The sequence below is a fragment of the Penaeus vannamei genome, chromosome 33, assembly GCF_042767895.1.
Source record: "Penaeus vannamei isolate JL-2024 chromosome 33, ASM4276789v1, whole genome shotgun sequence".
Lineage (NCBI taxonomy): Eukaryota > Metazoa > Arthropoda > Malacostraca > Decapoda > Penaeidae > Penaeus > Penaeus vannamei.
This window is the reverse complement of record NC_091581.1, coordinates 30,599,274-30,619,534: the sequence shown is the minus strand read 5'-3', so window position 1 is coordinate 30,619,534 and position 20,261 is coordinate 30,599,274. Positions and strand designations below refer to the sequence as shown.

The following is a 20,261-nucleotide window of genomic DNA, read 5'->3' as shown; positions in this document are numbered from 1 at the left end:
AACAATAGCAACGGTCCTGAGAGTCAGAGAATAATGATAATGGTGAGTCATAATGGAAATAATGGTAACAATACTAATGATAATTCAAATATTCCAAATAATACGATTAATAATAATAATAATAATAGAAATGGTAATAATAACAAGAGCAACAGTGATAAGGATAATGATATCAATAGCAATAATATTAATAATGATAATAATGATTATTATCATTATCATTATTGTTACATTCATAACATAATGAAAATGATAATGATAATAATGGTAACTAATAATAACAATAGCGATAGTGCTAATAATAATGATAATAATCATCATCATCATTATCATCATTATTATAATCATGATAATGAAAATAGTGGATGAAAATCATGAAGTTATCTAAGTATATGGTCCAGAAATAGAAAATAACTTGAAATGTCAAGGATAACGTAACTACTTTCTTCTTTCTTGACCCTTCACCATAACAAGGAAGTGAATTGCATGTAGGGGGGGAAAGAGAGAGAGAGAGAGAGAGAGAGAGAGAGAGAGAGAGAGAGAGAGAGAGAGAGAGAGAGAGAGAGAGAGAGAGAGAGAGAGAGAGAGAGAGAGAGAGAGAGAGAGAGAGAGAGAGAGAGAGAGAGAGAGAGAGAGTTGGCGCACTTCTCGACATGTAGATCTATTAATCTCTATTTTTCCATAGAGACACTCACGTCGTACATAAATTATTACACCACCTACTGGCAATACTTCAGCAGAAGGTCCTCCGACATTGCCAGATTCTCCTGCTTTCAGAAGATTCGCAAAATAATTCAAGTAATTAAGGTAATAGACATGCACGATCGGTAGTAGTTGCCAATTCGGAAAATAAAAATGTCGGGGATTTTCGGTTAAATGGCAGTGGACTTCCTGAAACACTGCAGAAAACACTTGGCGTCTTCACACTTGGTAACTATGCTGCCTGGCTTTTATACATCGTGTTAATTTTACTTTGAGAGTTAAACGTATTTTGATTGGCAGTTGAACGTCCAGGGAGACTAGAGACTAAGAGATAACTACGGTAGTCATGGCAGTTAGTCATGGCGATTACACAAGGTATTCGAACTTTAATCCATTTATTTTCATTTTGGCAAGACGATCTTCGCAACGACGACTTCCGCGCCGCTATGGCCACCTCCAACAACCAATCCTGTCTCAAGATTATCGCTTTCGAGGTAAGTATAACAGTTATCGCTTTCGAGGTAAGTATAACAGGGCAATGCAGTCTAAGTTAGGAAATGCTTAAGTAATAGTTTATTTCAGCGGCAAAAGCGTCTTTCTAACTTCGTAAACAGCGGTATAGGTTAAATATTCATCATTTGGATATAGATTTGTTTTAAATAATCGTAAAGAAAAGAAAGAGATAGATAAGTTGTAAGCAAACATTTCGGTCATATTTGATATCATGTATGATGTTGATAGAAAAATAGACGAAGAAATAAACACGACTTACTTATATTTTCATAATCGAATGCTTTTGCGTTCATAGTTGATCGAGTGCTTTTATTGTTCACAACATACGTTCTCAAAATATAATAATAACAATAATAGTAATAATATTATTATTATTATCATTAATTGGTGACTTGATATCTGTGATTGTATAATTTGAATATTTTCGCCTAATATAACTTTTTCTTTTTTCAATACGAAGCCGGCGCCAAAACACGAGAATGAGACAAACAAATAACTAACAAACAAATATAGAAGAAAAAAATCCGTTTTATTGATTCATTGACAGAGATCATATTTTGTTTATACTTGAATTCGCTACATTGTTACCAGATAAAAGGGACGTGAATTTTTTTTAGACAGATGTAATAAAACATGGTATTCCAAAGAGAGGGGGAGAGAGATAGATAGAGAGAGAGAGAGAGAGAGAGAGAGTGAGAGTCACAGGAATGTGTAGCGACCTTCCCCGAAGTACCAGATGGTGGTACTATTTCCATGTGGTCTTTGTTTCAAGCATGCCTTTTCTGTAAATTACTCTCCTCTTCTCTCTCTCTCTCTCTCTCTCTCTCTCTCTCTCTCTCTCTCTCTCTCTCTCTCTCTCTCTCTCTCCCTCTCCCTCTCCCTCTCCCTCTCCCTCTCTCTCTCTCTCTCTCTCTCTCTCTCTCTCTCCCTCTCCCTCTCCCTCTCCCTCTCCCTCCTCCCTCCCTCCCTCCCCCCTCTCCCCCTCTCCCCCTCTCCCCTCTCCCTCTCTCACTCTCTCACTCTCTCCCTCTCTTCCTCCCTCCCTCTCTTCCTCCCTCCCTCTCTTCCTCCTTCCCTCTCTTCCTCGCTCCCTCCCTTCCTCCCTCTCTTCTTCCCTCTCACCCTCCTTAACTCCCTCCCTCCCTCCCCTCTCCTCCCCTCTCCTCCCCTCCCCTCCCCATCCCTCCTATCCCCTCCTTTTTTTCCCTCCCTCCTTCCCTCCCCTCCTTTTTTTTCCTCCTTCCCTCCCCCCCCATCCCTCTCCTCCCCTTCCCTCCTATCCCCTCCCCTCTCCTCTCCTCCCCTCTCCTCCCCTCCCCATCCCTCCCTCCCTCCTCCCCTTCCCTCCTAACCCCTCCCCTCTCCTCTCCTCCCCTCCCCATCCCTCCTTCCCTCCTCCCCTTCCCTCCTATCCCCTCCCCATCCCTCCCATCCCCTCTCCTCCCCTCTCCTTTCCTTCCCTCCCTCCCCTTTCCTCCTATCCCCTCCTCTCCCCATCCTTCCTCCCCTCCCCTCCCTCCCTCTCCTCCCCTCCCCTCCTTCCCTCCTCCCACGCAAAACTAATACCAGCTGATCTGACGCTGCAGCACTCGGCGTACATGACCATCCACGAAACAGCTGACGGCTTCAAGGTCGGAGGAAGCATCGTCGAGATCCACAAAATAATATTCGACAAGCTCGGCTACTGGTAAGAGACACTGAGGAGAAAGAGATAAAGAGGGAAAAAAGAAGAGATAAAGAGGGAAAAGAGATAAAGAGGGAAAAAAGAAGAGATAAAGAGTCTGTGTAGTTTCTCCCTTCTCTTCCTCTATTTATATCTTCATCTCTTCTTCTCTCCCTCTCTCCTTCTCTTCCTCTCTCCTTCTCTCCGTCTCTTCCTCTCTCCCTTTCTCCCTCTTCCTCTCTTCTTCCCTCTCTTCCTCTCTTATTCTCTCCCTCTCTTCCTCTTCCTCTCTCCCTCTCTCCCTCACTCCCACACTTTCTTTCTTCCTCTCTCCCTCTCTTCCTCTCTCCTTCTCTTCCTCTCTACTTCTCTTCCTCTCTTCATCTCTTCTTCTCTCCTTTTCTAATTCTCTCCCTCTCTTCCTCCTCCTCTCTTCCTCTTCCTCTCTCCCTCACTTTCTCTCTTCCTCTCTCCCTCACTTTCTCTCTTCCTCTCTCCCTCTCTTCCTCTCTATGTTATACTATATTATGATTACAACATGTGAAGAGGAAATTTGATTGTGATTTTGATTCATTTTGTTTAATTGATCCATTTATCTATATTGCAGTTATTCCTACTTCATTTATCTATATTGCAGTTATCCCTACTTCATTTATCTATATTGCAGTTATTCCTACATCATTTATCTATATTGCAGTTATTCCTACATCATTTATCTATATTGCAGTTATTTCTACTTCATTTATCTATATTGCAGTTATCCCTACTTCATTTATCTATATTGCAGTTATTCCTACATCATTTATCTATATTGCAGTTATTTCTACTTCATTTATCTATATTGCAGTTATTTCTACTTCATTTATCTATATTGCAGTTATCCCTACTTCATTTATCTATATTGCAGTTATTCCTTCTTCATTTATCTATATTGCAGTTATTCCTACATCATTTATCTATATTGCAGTTATTCCTACTTCATTTATCTATATTGCAGTTATTCCTACTTCATTTATCTATATTGCAGTTATTCCTACTTCATTTATCTATATTGCAGTTATTCCTACTTCATTTATCTATATTGCAGTTATTCCTACTTCATTTATCTATATTGCAGTTATTCCTACTTCATTTATCTATATTGCAGTTATTCCTACTTCATTTATCTATATTGCAGTTATTCCTACTTCAATTATCTATATTGCAGTTATTCCTACTTCATTTATCTATATTGCAGTTATTCCTACTTCATTTATCTATATCGCAGTTATTCCTACATCATTTATCTATATTGCAGTTATTCCTACTTCAATTATCTATATTGCAGTTATTCCTACTTCATTTATCTATATTGCAGTTATTCCTACTTCATTTATCTATATTGCAGTTATTCCTACTTCATTTATCTATATTGCAGTTATTCCTACTTCATTTATCTATATTGCAGTTATTCCTACTTCATTTATCTATATTGCAGTTATTCCTACTTCATTTATCTATATTGCAGTTATTCCTACTTCATTTATCTATATTGCAGTTATTCCTACTTCATTTATCTATATTGCAGTTATTCCTACTTCATTTATCTATATTGCAGTTATTCCTACTTCATTTATCTATATTGCAGTTATTCCTACTTCATTTATCTATATTGCAGTTATTCCTACTTCATTTATCTATATTGCAGTTATTCCTACTTCATTTATCTATATTGCAGTTATTCCTACTTCATTTATCTATATTGCAGTTATTCCTACTTCATTTATCTATATTGCAGTTATTCCTACTTCATTTATCTATATTGCAGTTATTCCTACTTCATTTATCTATATTGCAGTTATTCCTACTTCATTTATCTATATTGCAGTTATTCCTACTTCATTTATCTATATTGCAGTTATTCCTACTTCATTTATCTATATTGCAGTTATTCCTACTTCATTTATCTATATTGCAGTTATTCCTACTTCATTTATCTATATTGCAGTTATTCCTACTTCATTTATCTATATTGCAGTTATTCCTACTTCATTTATCTATATTGCAGTTATTCCTACTTCATTTATCTATATTGCAGTTATTCCTACTTCATTTATCTATATTGCAGTTATTCCTACTTCATTTATCTATATTGCAGTTATTCCTACTTCATTTATCTATATTGCAGTTATTCCTACTTCATTTATCTATATTGCAGTTATTCCTACTTCATTTATCTATATTGCAGTTATTCCTACTTCATTTATCTATATTGCAGTTATTCCTACTTCATTTATCTATATTGCAGTTATTCCTACTTCATTTATCTATATTGCAGTTATTCCTACTTCATTTATCTATATTGCAGTTATTCCTACTTCATTTATCTATATTGCAGTTATTCCTACTTCATTTATCTATATTGCAGTTATTCCTACTTCATTTATCTATATTGCAGTTATTCCTACTTCATTTATCTATATTGCAGTTATTCCTACTTCATTTATCTATATTGCAGTTATTCCTACTTCATTTATCTATATTGCAGTTATTCCTACTTCATTTATCTATATTGCAGTTATTCCTACTTCAATTATCTATATTGCAGTTATTCCTACTTCATTTATCTATATTGCAGTTATTCCTACTTCAATTATCTATATTGCAGTTATTCCTACTTCATTTATCTATATTGCAGTTATTCCTACATCATTTATCTATATTGCAGTTATTCCTACTTCATTTATCTATATTGCAGTTATTCCTACTTCATTTATCTATATTGCAGTTATTCCTACTTCATTTATCTATATTGCAGTTATTCCTACTTCATTTATCTATATTGCAGTTATTCCTACTTCATTTATCTATATTGCAGTTATTCCTACTTCATTTATCTATATTGCAGTTATTCCTACTTCATTTATCTATATTGCAGTTATTCCTACTTCAATTATCTATATTGCAGTTATTCCTACTTCATTTATCTATATTGCAGTTATTCCTACTTCAATTATCTATATTGCAGTTATTCCTACTTCATTTATCTATATTGCAGTTATTCCTACTTCATTTATCTATATTGCAGTTATTCCTACTTCATTTATCTATATTGCAGTTATTCCTACTTCATTTATCTATATTGCAGTTATTCCTACTTCATTTATCTATATTGCAGTTATTCCTACTTCATTTATCTATATTGCAGTTATTCCTACTTCATTTATCTATATTGCAGTTATTCCTACTTCAATTATCTATATTGCAGTTATTCCTACTTCATTTATCTATATTGCAGTTATTCCTACTTCATTTATCTATATTGCAGTTATTCCTACTTCAATTATCTATATTGCAGTTATTCCTACTTCATTTATCTATATTGCAGTTATTCCTACTTCAATTATCTATATTGCAGTTATTCCTACTTCATTTATCTATATTGCAGTTATTCCTACTTCAATTATCTATATTGCAGTTATTCCTACTTCATTTATCTATATTGCAGTTATTCCTACTTCATTTATCTATATTGCAGTTATTCCTACTTCATTTATCTATATTGCAGTTATTCCTACTTCATTTATCTATATTGCAGTTATTCCTACTTCATTTATCTATATTGCAGTTATTCCTACTTCATTTATCTATATTGCAGTTATTCCTACTTCATTTATCTATATTGCAGTTATTCCTACTTCAATTATCTATATTGCAGTTATTCCTACTTCAATTATCTATATTGCAGTTATTCCTACTTCATTTATCTATATTGCAGTTATTCCTACTTCATTTATCTATATCGCAGTTATTCCTACTTCATTTATCTATATTGCAGTTATTCCTACTTCATTTATCTATATTGCAGTTATTCCTACTTCATTTATCTATATTGCAGTTATTCCTACTTCAATTATCTATATTGCAGTTATTCCTACTTCATTTATCTATATTGCAGTTATTCCTACTTCATTTATCTATATCGCAGTTATTCCTACTTCATTTATCTATATTGCAGTTATTCCTACTTCAATTATCTATATTGCAGTTATTCCTACTTCATTTATCTATATTGCAGTTATTCCTACTTCAATTATCTATATTGCAGTTATTCCTACTTCATTTATCTATATTGCAGTTATTCCTACTTCAATTATCTATATTGCAGTTATTCCTACTTCAATTATCTATATTGCAGTTATTCCTACTTCAATTATCTATATTGCAGTTATTCCTACTTCATTTATCTATATTGCAGTTATTCCTACTTCAATTATCTATATTGCAGTTATCCCTACTTCATTTATCTATATTGCAGTTATTCTTACTTCATTTATCTATATTGCAGTTATTCCTTCATTTATCTATATTACAGTTATTCCTACTTCATTTATCTATATTGCAGTTATTCCTACTTCAATTATCTATATTGCAGTTATTCCTACTTCATTTATCTATATTGCAGTTATTCTTACTTCAATTATCTATATTGCAGTTATTCCTACTTCATTTATCTATATTGCAGTTATTCCTACTTCAATTATCTATATTGCAGTTATTCCTACTTCATTTATCTATATTGCAGTTATTCCTACTTCAATTATCTATATTGCAGTTATTCCTACTTCATTTATCTATATTGCAGTTATTCCTACTTCATTTATCTATATTGCAGTTATTCCTACATCATTTATCTATATTGCAGTTATTCCTACTTCAATTATCTATATTGCAGTTATTCCTACTTCATTTATCTATATTGCAGTTATTTCTACTTCATTTATCTATATTGCAGTTATTCCTACATCATTTATCTATATCGCAGTTATTCCTACTTCAATTATCTATATTGCAGTTATTCCTACTTCATTTATCTATATTGCAGTTATTCCTACTTCATTTATCTATATTGCAGTTATTTCTACTTCATTTATCTATATTGCAGTTATTCCTACATCATTTATCTATATTGCAGTTATTCCTACTTCAATTATCTATATTGCAGTTATTCCTACTTCATTTATCTATATTGCAGTTATTCCTACTTCATTTATCTATATTGCAGTTATTCCTACTTCATTTATCTATATTGCAGTTATTCCTACATCATTTATCTATATTGCAGTTATTCCTACTTCATTTATCTATATCGCAGTTATTCCTACTTCATTTATCTATATTGCAGTTATTCCTACTTCAATTATCTATATTGCAGTTATTCCTACTTCAATTATCTATATTGCAGTTATTCCTACTTCATTTATCTATATTGCAGTTATTCCTACATCATTTATCTATATTGCAGTTATTCCTACTTCAATTATCTATATTGCAGTTATTCCTACTTCAATTATCTATATTGCAGTTATTCCTACTTCAATTATCTATATTGCAGTTATTCCTACTTCATTTATCTATATTGCAGTTATTCCTACATCATTTATCTATATTGCAGTTATTCCTACTTCATTTATCTATATTGCAGTTATTCCTACTTCAATTATCTATATTGCAGTTATTCCTACTTCAATTATCTATATTGCAGTTATTCCTACTTCATTTATCTATATTGCAGTTATTCCTACTTCAATTATCTATATTGCAGTTATTCCTACTTCAATTATCTATATTGCAGTTATTCCTACTTCATTTATCTATATTGCAGTTATTCCTACTTCAATTATCTATATTGCAGTTATTCCTACTTCAATTATCTATATTGCAGTTATTCCTACATCATTTATCTATATTGCAGTTATTCCTACATCATTTATCTATATTGCAGTTATTCCTACTTCATTTATCTATATTGCAGTTATTCCTACATCATTTATCTATATTGCAGTTATTTCTACTTCATTTATCTATATTGCAGTTATTCCTACTTCATTTATCTATATTGCAGTTATTCCTACATCATTTATCTATATTGCAGTTATTCCTACTTCAATTATCTATATTGCAGTTATTCCTACTTCATTTATCTATATTGCAGTTATTCCTACTTCAATTATCTATATTGCAGTTATTCCTACTTCATTTATCTATATTGCAGTTATTCCTACTTCTATCGCGACTACTTACGAACTCCCTTATCGGTCATTCTGGCAGGGGTGAGTCCTGAGTCATTGGTATTTTGTATAAGGAGCACTTTACACCTGTTTAGCGGTATGTCTCACCCTTATCCACATTTCGTATCTTTCCACGATGCTTCATTCCTTTTCTTTCGGTTCATTTCGGTCACCCATTTATGTTGTTATTTAATGAATTATTCTTTGTCGTTCTTTTGTGTTTTATCTATGTTTGTTCTTGTTCGTTGCTTCTAGTCTGATGATAGAGGTTTCATTTTTTCGAAACGATATAATATAGATGTTCGACACAGCCTGGTTCGCCTTTCCATTCTGGCACTACGGAAAATATATACTAATACTGAATAATATACTGAATAAATACTGAAAATATCACGAGAAGATCTGATCTGGCCAGCCGACGCTCAAGACCTGCAGCTGCGTCAACAAGAACATCTTCAAAACCAAGAAAATAGAATTGGTCCTTAAATTTCTAAATTTTTTTGCTAACCGTAAAACGTTATTCCCTGTTTCCTCAGATTTTAAACTGTATGATAAGTCTTTCCTCTCTACAAACACCTATATATGTATGAATATCTGTTTGTATGTATATATACTGTATATACATACACATGCACACACACACACACAAACACACACACACACAAACACACACACACATGCACACACACACAAACACAAACACAAACAAACACAACACACACACAAACACACATACACACACACACACACACACATAATATACATATACATACATTTCATCTGACGACAAAGAAACACAAACAAGATAGCTGGCTTATCAAACAAGCCGCTCCTCCCCTTGCCAGAACGCAGACATGACAGGCGTCCCGATGCTGATCACGCGAGAGAACGCAAACGACATGCTGGACAAGAGCGTGTTCGTTTACGCCGACGACTTCTCGGCGATGTACCGGAGGCCGGAGGAACAAAGCGATGTTTCTGGCCTCTTCAACACCTACACGGCGGCTGTGAGTTCTCGAAAGAGAGATGGACTGATTCTAAGAATAATTGAATAACATTCTAATAATTGGATAATATTCTAAGAATAATTAATTCTAAGATAGATTGGATTGATAAAGAGTAGATATATTGGTACTGATTTAAAAGCGTGTTTCGGTGTGTCGTAGATGTGAGAGAAATTGTAATTATGATGAGATTAAGAGAAGAATCCTTCTGCAGGTTTGGCTGTTGATCCTGGCGGCGTTCCTTGGCGTGGTGGCTTGTCTGTGGGCCGTGATGGCTTGCCTGTGGGCCTTCGTCAGGAAAAACCGGTGATTGCGTCCGCTTTTTATTTTTTTCTTATGAGTTTAGCGAAAGAAAGAAAAGACGAAAAGACAGGTATAGTTATTTTGTAGAATAGAGAGCTGACCATTCCTGTCTGCCCAGGGGAGAGGCCGGAGGGACGGAGCCCGAGGGCGGCGCGGCGGCCAGGGCGGCTCTCTCGGTCGGCGGCGACAACGCCTTCCTGACGCTGGCCGTTCTGCTGGCGCAGTGTGAGCTGAACAGATCGGTTTGGTTTGTTGACGATGATTGTATTTGGTGTGGGTGTGTGTAGGTATGTATGTATTTAGATATATATTTATATGTTTACATATACGTAAATACATATTTATTATATATATACATATATATGTATATATTTATATATAAATATAATTATATATATACATATATGTATACACGCGCGCCCGCGCGCAATATATATATATATATATATATATATATATATATATATATATATATATATATATATATATATATATATATCTGTATGTGTGTGTGTGTGTGTATAAATATAACTATGAATAAACACATATATACGTGAATACCACAGCTGTAAATGGGTTCTGACATTTCGACGGTCAGAGTGGATACTATTATCTTTCCCAAAAACGTAGTTATTATGTGTATGGCTGTTAGTCTGTACATTGTTTCGTCATCACCTCCTTCTCTATTTCCTACTCCTCCTCTTTCTCCTCCTTTTGCTCTTCCTTCTTCTTCACCTTTTCTCTTTATCGTTTCCAATGTTCCCAAAGCCTCTTCTTCGCCCCCGCCCCTCGCCATCTTCCGAACGCCTTCCTCCAGTTCCTCAAAGCCTCTTCTTCGCCCCCGCCCCTCGCCATCTTCCGAGCGCCTTCCTCCAGTTCCTCAAAGCCTCTTCCCCATCCCCGCCTCTCGCCATCTTCCGAGCGCCTTCCTCCAGTTCCTCAAAGCCTCTTCCCCATCCCCGCCTCTCGCCATCTTCCGAGCGCCTTCCTCCAGTTCCTCAAAGCCTCTTCTCCACCCCCGCCCTTCGCCCCCGCCCCTCGCCATCTTCCGAACGCCTTCCTCCAGTTCCTCAAAGCCTCTTCTCCACCCTCGCCCCTCGCCATCTTCCGAACGCCTTCCTCCAGTTCCTCAAAGCCTCTTCTTCGCCCCCGCCCCTCGCCATCTTCCGAACGCCTTCCTCCAGTTCCTCAAAGCCTCTTCTTCGCCCCCGCCCCTCGCCATCTTCCGAACGCCTTCCTCCAGTTCCTCAAAGCCTCTTCTTCGCCCCCGCCCTTCGCCCCCGCCCCATGCCATCTTCCGAGCGCCTTCCTCCAGTTCCTCAAAGCCTCTTCTCCACCCTCGCCCCGCAGCCATCCCCAGCGAGCCCCAGGGGAATCCCCTCAGAATCGCCTTCTCCCTCTGGCTGTTCGTGTCCCTCATCCTCGCCTCCGTCTACCGCTCCAACCTCAAGGCCATGCTCATCCTGCCCAAGGTCGACCTCCCCTTCGACGACGCTGAGGAGCTGGCGGACTCTGGCCTGCCGCTGAGGTTGACCTTCCGAAGCATGCTGCACCGAAGCATGTTGGTGAGACTCGCCAAGTGCAGTCCTTTCCGCTGGCCTGTCTTTTTACTTTTTTCTTCTTCTTTTAAGTGCAGTTCTTTCCGTTGTCTTTTTACATTTCTTGCCGTTGGCCTGTATCTTTTTACTTTTTTTCTTTTCTTCTTTTCTGTCCTATTTTTATTAATATTCACTTAAAATGGTGCAGCATGTTGGTGAGACTCGCCAAGTGCAGTTCTTTCCGCTGGCCTGTCTTTTTACTTTTTTTTCTTCTTTTAAGTGCAGTTCTTTCCGTTGTCTTTTTACTTTTTTTCTTCTTTTCTGTCCTTTTTTTTTATTAATATTCACTTAAAATGGTGCAGCATGTTGGTGAGACTCGCTAAGTGCAGTTCTTTCCATTGGCCTGTGTCTTTTAACTATTTTTCTTCTTTTCTGTCTTTTTTCTATTAATATTCACTTAAAATGAATATCTATATTGCTGTACATTGGGTGTATGTATACAAAAGAATATGCCGTTATCACCCTATATAACATAGTGTTTAGGAAATACAGAAATGGTAGTTCTCGAATGCACAGCAGGTTTTTTCACAGGCAAAGTAAAATATACATTCTATAAATCACTGTTGCCAATATCTTGAGGAAATGTATAGTAAAGAGTATGCAATTCATTCAACATTTCTATCTTGACTTTATTCTATAAATATATATAAATAAATATATAAATCGGTAGTGCCGCCATTGACCGGAGTTTTGGATTTTTATGGAAACCCCGAGAAATCCCAATTCTGACTTACCTAATTTAATATGAGTAGCATGACTGAACAGTCTTAAGGATCGTGCGATGGACTGAATTTTCCCTCAAAGTGTTTGTCGAAGGTTCAACAGTCATGAAAAAAAAATTTAAACCAATTCCTTTTATTGGTCATGAAAACATTTTTAACCAATTCCTTTTATTCTAGAAACAAGCAATACCCAACAAAGGGCATTTCACAATATAAATCTTAACAATAAACAATATTAGAAAAACGAATATTCTACAAACGTAAGGCAGCTTTGGAATTACACCCTCTCATTGCCTACTAATTAAAAATTAATGATCGTTATAATGAATCATAATAAAAATAAATGAGACGGGATCGAAACTCCTCCCCATTCCACCAGTATCTTTATCTTTTTTAAGTAATCGACCCTTTCCTTTCATATTCTTTGATAAATAATTTCATTCTCAATCTATTCCTTGCTACAATCAGAACTCTCTCCTTCGGTTATATCTGTTGCTGTAGCCACGAGCCAAGAAAGAATTAATAATGATAATTAAATGATAAATATTTTCTAACCTGGCTGGGGTGGTGGAGCGTCGCCTGCTTTCCCAACCTTTCTTTTTTCTCTGTGTAAGAAGCGAAGCAACAAGTTCGTTTAAGTTTTTCACAATTAAAAACATACCCCCACCCCCGCCATTGAATTGTTTGCAAGAGTCTCGCACACAAATATGTATTTTATATATATATATATATATATATATATATATATATATATATATATATATATATATATATATATATACACACACACACACACACACACACACACACACACACACACACACACACACACACACATATATATATATATATATATATATATATATATATATATACATATATATATATATATATATGTATGTATGTATGTATGTATGTATGTATGTATATGTATGTATATGTATATATGTGTGTGTGTGTGTGTGTGTGTGTGTGTATGTTAGTGTGTGTGCGTGCAATTAATAGTAATAAATTGTAACTTTTTCCTTGTACCCCTTCTGCTGACAGGAAGCCCCGCCTGGCTCCACCCTCTCCCGCCTCCTTCCGAGAAACGACAGCATGTACTTTGACTTGGACTTCCCCACTTCAGTCAAGGAAATGGAGGAAGGGAACCTGGTGATTGTCGGGTTTCGCGAAGTGATCCGAAACGTGATGCACGATTCATTCTCTAAGGTAAAAAGCCACGCAGTCCGAACGGCGGGAACTGCATGGCAACCCTTCTGTCCGAATTTTCCATTGATCACGTGTTAAAAAGACTAGTTATGTCTGGCTCTTTTTATTTTAATTATTGCTTTAATATAATGTTTTTAGGTAAACCGGATGTGTCAGAAAGACTAGTTATGTCTGGCTCTTTTTATTTTAATTATTGCTTTAATATAATGTTTTTAGGTAAATCGGATGTGTCAGAAAGACTAGTTATGGCTAATTATTGTTTTCATATGATGTTATTAGGTAAACCGGAGCATGAGGAGACTGTAAGAGTGCAGTAATGCTTTGGATATTCATTTTGAACACTTGTCTCCGAAAAATGCCTTCTCTGATATGGACTCGTACCTCTAATACCTAAATTTGTGTAATTATGATTATATTATCCATAAATATCATATATCCACCCATGCTTGAGTAAAGATGAATAGTGGTTTTACATATAACCATTTATATTTACACGATGAAGTTGATTCAGAAATTCATACCCGATGTTAGATATACTGAGGTATGTACTTCTGATGAAGATGTAATCGAAACCGGTCAAATACATCTCTTGTATTGTGAAGATATCCAGTCTCATTCATACCTTTTCTACATTTGTCAACCTGGATACGTTTCATCCTGAGGTATCTATGGGTGGAATAACGCAGTAACACATTGAAATAGATAAATAACAACAGTCCTTCTAAAACTCCGCTATAATTATTCTAATACAAGTGCATATACAATGTCCAACTAGTATCACCCTAGCTTCACAATCCTTTCATCGGATCATGTTGTTTACTTGTGTTAGTAATGGCCACTTTGGATCATACCTAAAGTTATTATTCATCTACACTAATGCGTTACTACATCATCCTTGTCTCTGATGTTATTTCAGTGGGTAAAAGACTTAACTCAACCTAGTCAACATCAGAAGGAGAGGCGGTGGGAACCCGCATCACAGCAGTTGTTATCGTAAACGATCTCTTATCACTGCTCGTTAGACAGCTTGCCCAGCTTTTCTGGACGATTCAGGATAACTCTCACTGTCACTCCTCTAGCTATAAAAAAAAAAAAAATCCAAATAGATTGCCATTACCTTCAGTAATTGCAAAGCTTAAATAAGATTAACAAGTGTCCAGTTTTTGCTCAATCTGTAAGCAGAGACACGCACCTATTTCGCCACACTACATATCTCCCGATTTCATATGACTTTTCCGATCTGAATATTTTCAACAGGATCGCAACATGAAATTGTATTCATGCGGTGGTTTCCTTCTCCAGAATGGCAGGTGCCTCGCATACGTCATGAATGACAATCTTCTTGGGACGAACTTCTACAGCTTCCTGTTTCCAAAAGGATCGCCGCTAAAGGCCCAAGTAGACCCTCTGTATGAATGCAATAGACCTTTTTCTTTTGTGTGCTTCACCTGCGTCATATTCACTGTTCTTGGCCATTTTTTTATTGAATAGTAGTCTCAGAAACAAACAAACAAACAAAAAATGAAGACCTGATGATAGAAGTTAGGATTTAAAGCCATCGCATTTTCTCTTCATAAAAGCCAAGATTGATATTTTTTATTTGGCGTCTTTTTTTTCGTATATCAACACATCGATGTTTATGTACCTACACTCATCCCCCTGCAACATAACCATGGCTGGAGTGTGTCAAACCTATGCGTCTTGTAGGATTGTGAGGCTTCGGCAGTCTGGCATCATGGATTACATTTTCAAGAAAACAACAGCGAATGCAACCGAGTGCCTGAAACCTCCTCATTCGCAGTATCAGGACAAACTTCGACCTCTGAAGCTCCAGGATTTCTATGGAGCTTTTCTGCTATACATTGGAGGTAACTTTGTGTCAGACGAAAAGAAAAAAATGTGTACTGAAAAAAATATATTTGAGCTAAGAGTAAATTCGTAATTTGTTTTGATTAGATTCTTTCGTGGATCATTTATAGGCCTATCAGATTGCTTCGTAAGATTTCTTTTTGGACTTTTCCAGGGATATTCATCGGACTTCTGGCCTTCCTGCTGGAACTTTTGTGGACACATGCTTCCCAAGTTGTCGAAGAACCGCAATAACTTCCCTTCGGTCAGACGTGTTAACGAACCCACTTACCTTCCTTCCTTCCTTCCTTCCTTCCTTCCTTCCTTCCTTCCTTCCTTCCTTCCTTCCCTCCCTCCCTCCCTCCCTCCCTCCCTCCCTCCCTCCCTCCCTCCCTTCCTTCCTTCATTCCTTCATTCCTTCCTCCCACCCTCCCTCCCTCCCTCCCTCCCTCCCTCCCTCCTTCCCTCCCTCCTTCCCTCCCTCCCCACTTCACTCTGCCTTCCTTCCCCACCTCTTTTCTTTCCCTCGTCTTTGCGTTTGTGTGTTTCCGATCGACAGAGCAAGGAGAGAAAAAGTGTTCCTAACAAACCTCCCAGTTTTAATGCGGTCGTTAAAGCGTCCTTTCGTTCTTTTATGAATATCTCCGTTCTGCATTCTTCGGGTGGAAGTCTGTATTCTATGTGCACCAATAAATAGCAAGGAGCAAGGATCACGCAATGAATATTGTAGAATAGAATCCTTATCTGAGCATACCATGTCTTGCTTGCGGTCGCCATGTTGGTTTTCGCGGTTTTCAAAATGGTTCTCCTCTCCACATAATGGTGTCAACATGCATGCCATTGAATTGCACTAATTGAGAGGATGTCAAAATAGTTTCTTCAGTATAGATACCATTTGTAGAATAGAAATTGTCCCTAGCATTTGTAGTTACGTGTTCAATCTCAAGCTGAAAGTTGGATAGGTGTCATTATTATTATCATGACATGGTAAAAGTAAGGGAGATTAAGGAGTAACTTGACCATTCTTGTGTACAATGATTAGAGCATTTCCCCCTTTGGAACCCCCTTAAGGTGCTGTCACACTAGCACTTTTTCCGTCAATTTTTTTACAATTTTCTGAAATTTTGTCCATTTTTGAGCGAATTGTCGATTTCACAGTCAGACGATAATGATCGCTTCCGTCTGAAAACCTCCGTCAACTTTTTTTTAGCCAAGCATAGTCAAATCAAGAGTTATATGCGAGAATGTTTGTATTTCTGTTAAATAGAATTGTCAAAAAAATGACGGTAAAAGTGCTAGTGTGACAGCACCTTTAGGGTCCTGTTGAAAGAGCACCGTCATTCCACAGACAAGTCAACTTAGCTTCTTGTTGCAATTTTTCCTCGCGTTCTTTGCACTACCACGGTGTAGCTGACTCCTTCGGTCCTTCGATGCCCACGTGACAGACAACTGCAATTTTGTTATGGCGATGCTGTTTATTGTCTTTCATCATGTAACGTTGAAACAAATATATTTGACCTATGTGTGTGTATATGTATATATATATATATATATATATATATATATATATATATATATATATATATATATATATATATATATATATATATATATATATATATATATATATATATATATATATATTTATATACATTTATATCCATATATATATACATATATATATATATATACATACATATATATATATATATATATATATATATATATATATATATATATATATATATATATATATATCATATATTGTATTTATAGCCACAGTCCCAGAGAGTGACTTTATACCTGCAACCCTACAACACACTCACTATGAATAGTCGTAAACTTTCTAGATGAATAAAGTTTACAGGTTCAATATCGCATTTTCTCAAGTTACACATTTAATACATTTTCTTTAAAGAGATGCGGGTGCATTTTATGTTGTTGAATGTTATATTACTGGCTTGGTAATGTATTTATTGTTTATTGCTTTACGCCGTACAATGAACAAGAAAGTAACGCAGGGAACCTTACAATCACCAGACTTTGACCCTACGCACTCTAACTGTAATCTAATATTCATCTGTTTATAATAGTTTATGATCCAATATTAGTATTCGTATCCGTTTTCTCTATCATCAGATGTGTAGAGAACGGGGTCGTGTGGTACGATTTCTGGGTATTCTTGAAGACGAAGTTTTTTCATTTTCTATTATATCCGATCGCAGTAATCCTCTGAATTTGATATAATCCCATTTTCTTCACAAAAAATAATTTCACGCTGTACCTGAACAGAATCATTGATGCTGATATAGCATGTGAATTACAGTTCGTCAGATGTTTGTCAAACACAAGAAATCAGTAATTAAGAATAGTAGTTGTTTAATATAAAATGTACTTGTAGTTAAGGGTTTTATCTTGGGTATGCTGTTGATAGTGTTTCTCCTTTATTCACATCACCCTAAATTTTCTTTGTAAAACAGATAATCTTGTAACCCTTATTTCCTTAATCATGTCATTTTGATGCACGTTAGTAATAAACTGCTTAAGCATTATTGATATCATTATTCCTTGCTAGCAATGAGTACTGAGTGAATCTGTATCAATAAATCATACCACAATTTATACTTCCAATTACTATCATAATGATCATAATCTTCTGAATATGAATAATGGCACTTTATTTGTTTTCATACAACTCCTCAAAGACTTCTCGTAAGACAGAATTGTACTTCCTCTAGGTGGGGCTGGAACTGATAGATTCCTTTACTTTCATTATCACCAGACTTGCTCACTATTTAAGAAAAAAAAAATTGCTGTGGCCTGAGGCAAAGAGAAAATACTAAGATGTCAATAGCTTTTTATTACACCTTAATTTATGTACAGCTCATTAAATATATACATAAAATATTAAATAAATCTGATTTTCAATAATAAGTATATACACTTTATACACACAAAATCAACAAGGGACACTATCAACAATTTTCAGAATTCCTGCCACCCATAATATCGTACATTTACATCACCTGCGTTTCTTTCTAAAAGATGAACTAACTCATAGCTTTATTAGCTGCTACAGTTATGTATAACAAGCAAAGAAATAACTGAAGTAATAGCAGTTCTATATTGGTAAGGACTGCAATTGGACTCCTACTCTAATATTATTATTCATTTCTCACTGACAAAGATAGGGAGAGCTGGGTGCCAAACTATATGAGTACTTAATCTTTGACCACCCTTTGCAACTCTTGATCACAGCCATTACTAGTATTTATTTTAAAAGAAGGTAATAAACGTCACACAAAATGATCAAAATCTATCATCCAATGACAAAACGTTCAGCAGCACCTGAAGAGTTGCTGTTTTTCTTGGTCAACACTACAAGGTATAATCATAGTCACAGCATGATAAAGAGGACATGTGTGGAGAGGCTTTGTCATCAAAATCAACAATCACCTGGAAAGGACAACTGACTTAAGCAATCCTGAACACCCTTCTAAGACACTATGTTGGCTGTCTGATGCGATATAACTATAGGCAAGGAAACAGAAGTTGTAGTGATAGGAATGTAGCATTCGGTTACTGTCAGAAGCACGGACATTACCCACCTGTTTGTAAGGTAGCAATGACAATTTTCTAGTGGAAATCAAATTACAAATGGAGACATATCTATTGCTCTATAGCTCTTGCATGTATACATTTCTCATTACACTGTTCTTTCTCTTCATCTGAGATATGTTTGCCCTTGAAATGATAAGCAAGGGTGCTGGCAAATACAGAAGCTGTCAAAAAAATATACATATATATTTATATACATAAACAAGACAAATAATACATAATTCCTCCTTGTATTTTTTTCTTTTTCCCCTACGAAAAAGCCAATTGTACAAAAAGAGCAATGAATATACAAGATTGTCATCTACTTGGCCTGTTGTAAAACTTCTCCCACTGTATGACCAGCATTTCCCTTGTAGTGAAAATTAATTTATAAAAAAATATATAAATAATAATAAAACAATAATAAACACATGATCATAACCATCATTTTCATAACAGCATAAGCACAAAATATAAGTCACAGTATAACCCCCTGCACATCATCATGAACACATCATCGGTACAAAATTAAAACTCGAGACCTGGTTTTGACTACTGATAATCAATAATAATCAATAATAATCAATAATAATAACAATAATAATAATAATATTACTATTATTATAATAATAAAAATGATAACAACAATAATAAAAATAGTACATTTCAACAAAAAAGAACAATAAAATGAAGTCAAATTAAAATCAAAATTAAAAATTGAAATATATGAAAAAAATGCATAAAAAACCTAATTCAAGTAAAACAAAGACAAAAATGAAAAACTCTCACTACTCTTTCAGTCCTGGTTAATCCCTAAGCAGCATAAGCATTTGACTCGGACACTAGAGGAAGGAAGGAACCGCCGAGATCTAGTTCCACAGGCCACAGCCGCTGAACGTATATCAACTCCTTATTCACAGAAAGGGCTTAACCTTTTCACAGCGGCAAACTTGCATCATTTGTGCTTCAAACTATTCACCCCGTGAAGAAGCTCTTGGCTGAGGGCACGGTCCCATAACACCATCTGGCGTCTTCGATCAGTCTTGAGG

At 35.7% G+C, this 20,261-nt stretch overlaps 1 protein-coding gene across 1 annotated transcript in view; it reads right to left on the bottom strand.

Annotated features, from left to right (window-relative positions):
• Positions 1-18,460: 18,460 nt before the first annotated feature.
• The window catches only part of LOC113824610 (uncharacterized), an 11,953-nt gene continuing 10,152 nt past the window's right edge, over positions 18,461-20,261 (bottom strand). The window contains exon 8 of the mRNA XM_027377365.2: positions 18,461-20,261. This exon is cut by the window's right edge and continues 1,148 nt beyond it. The gene's annotated coding sequence lies outside the window, so the exon portion shown is untranslated.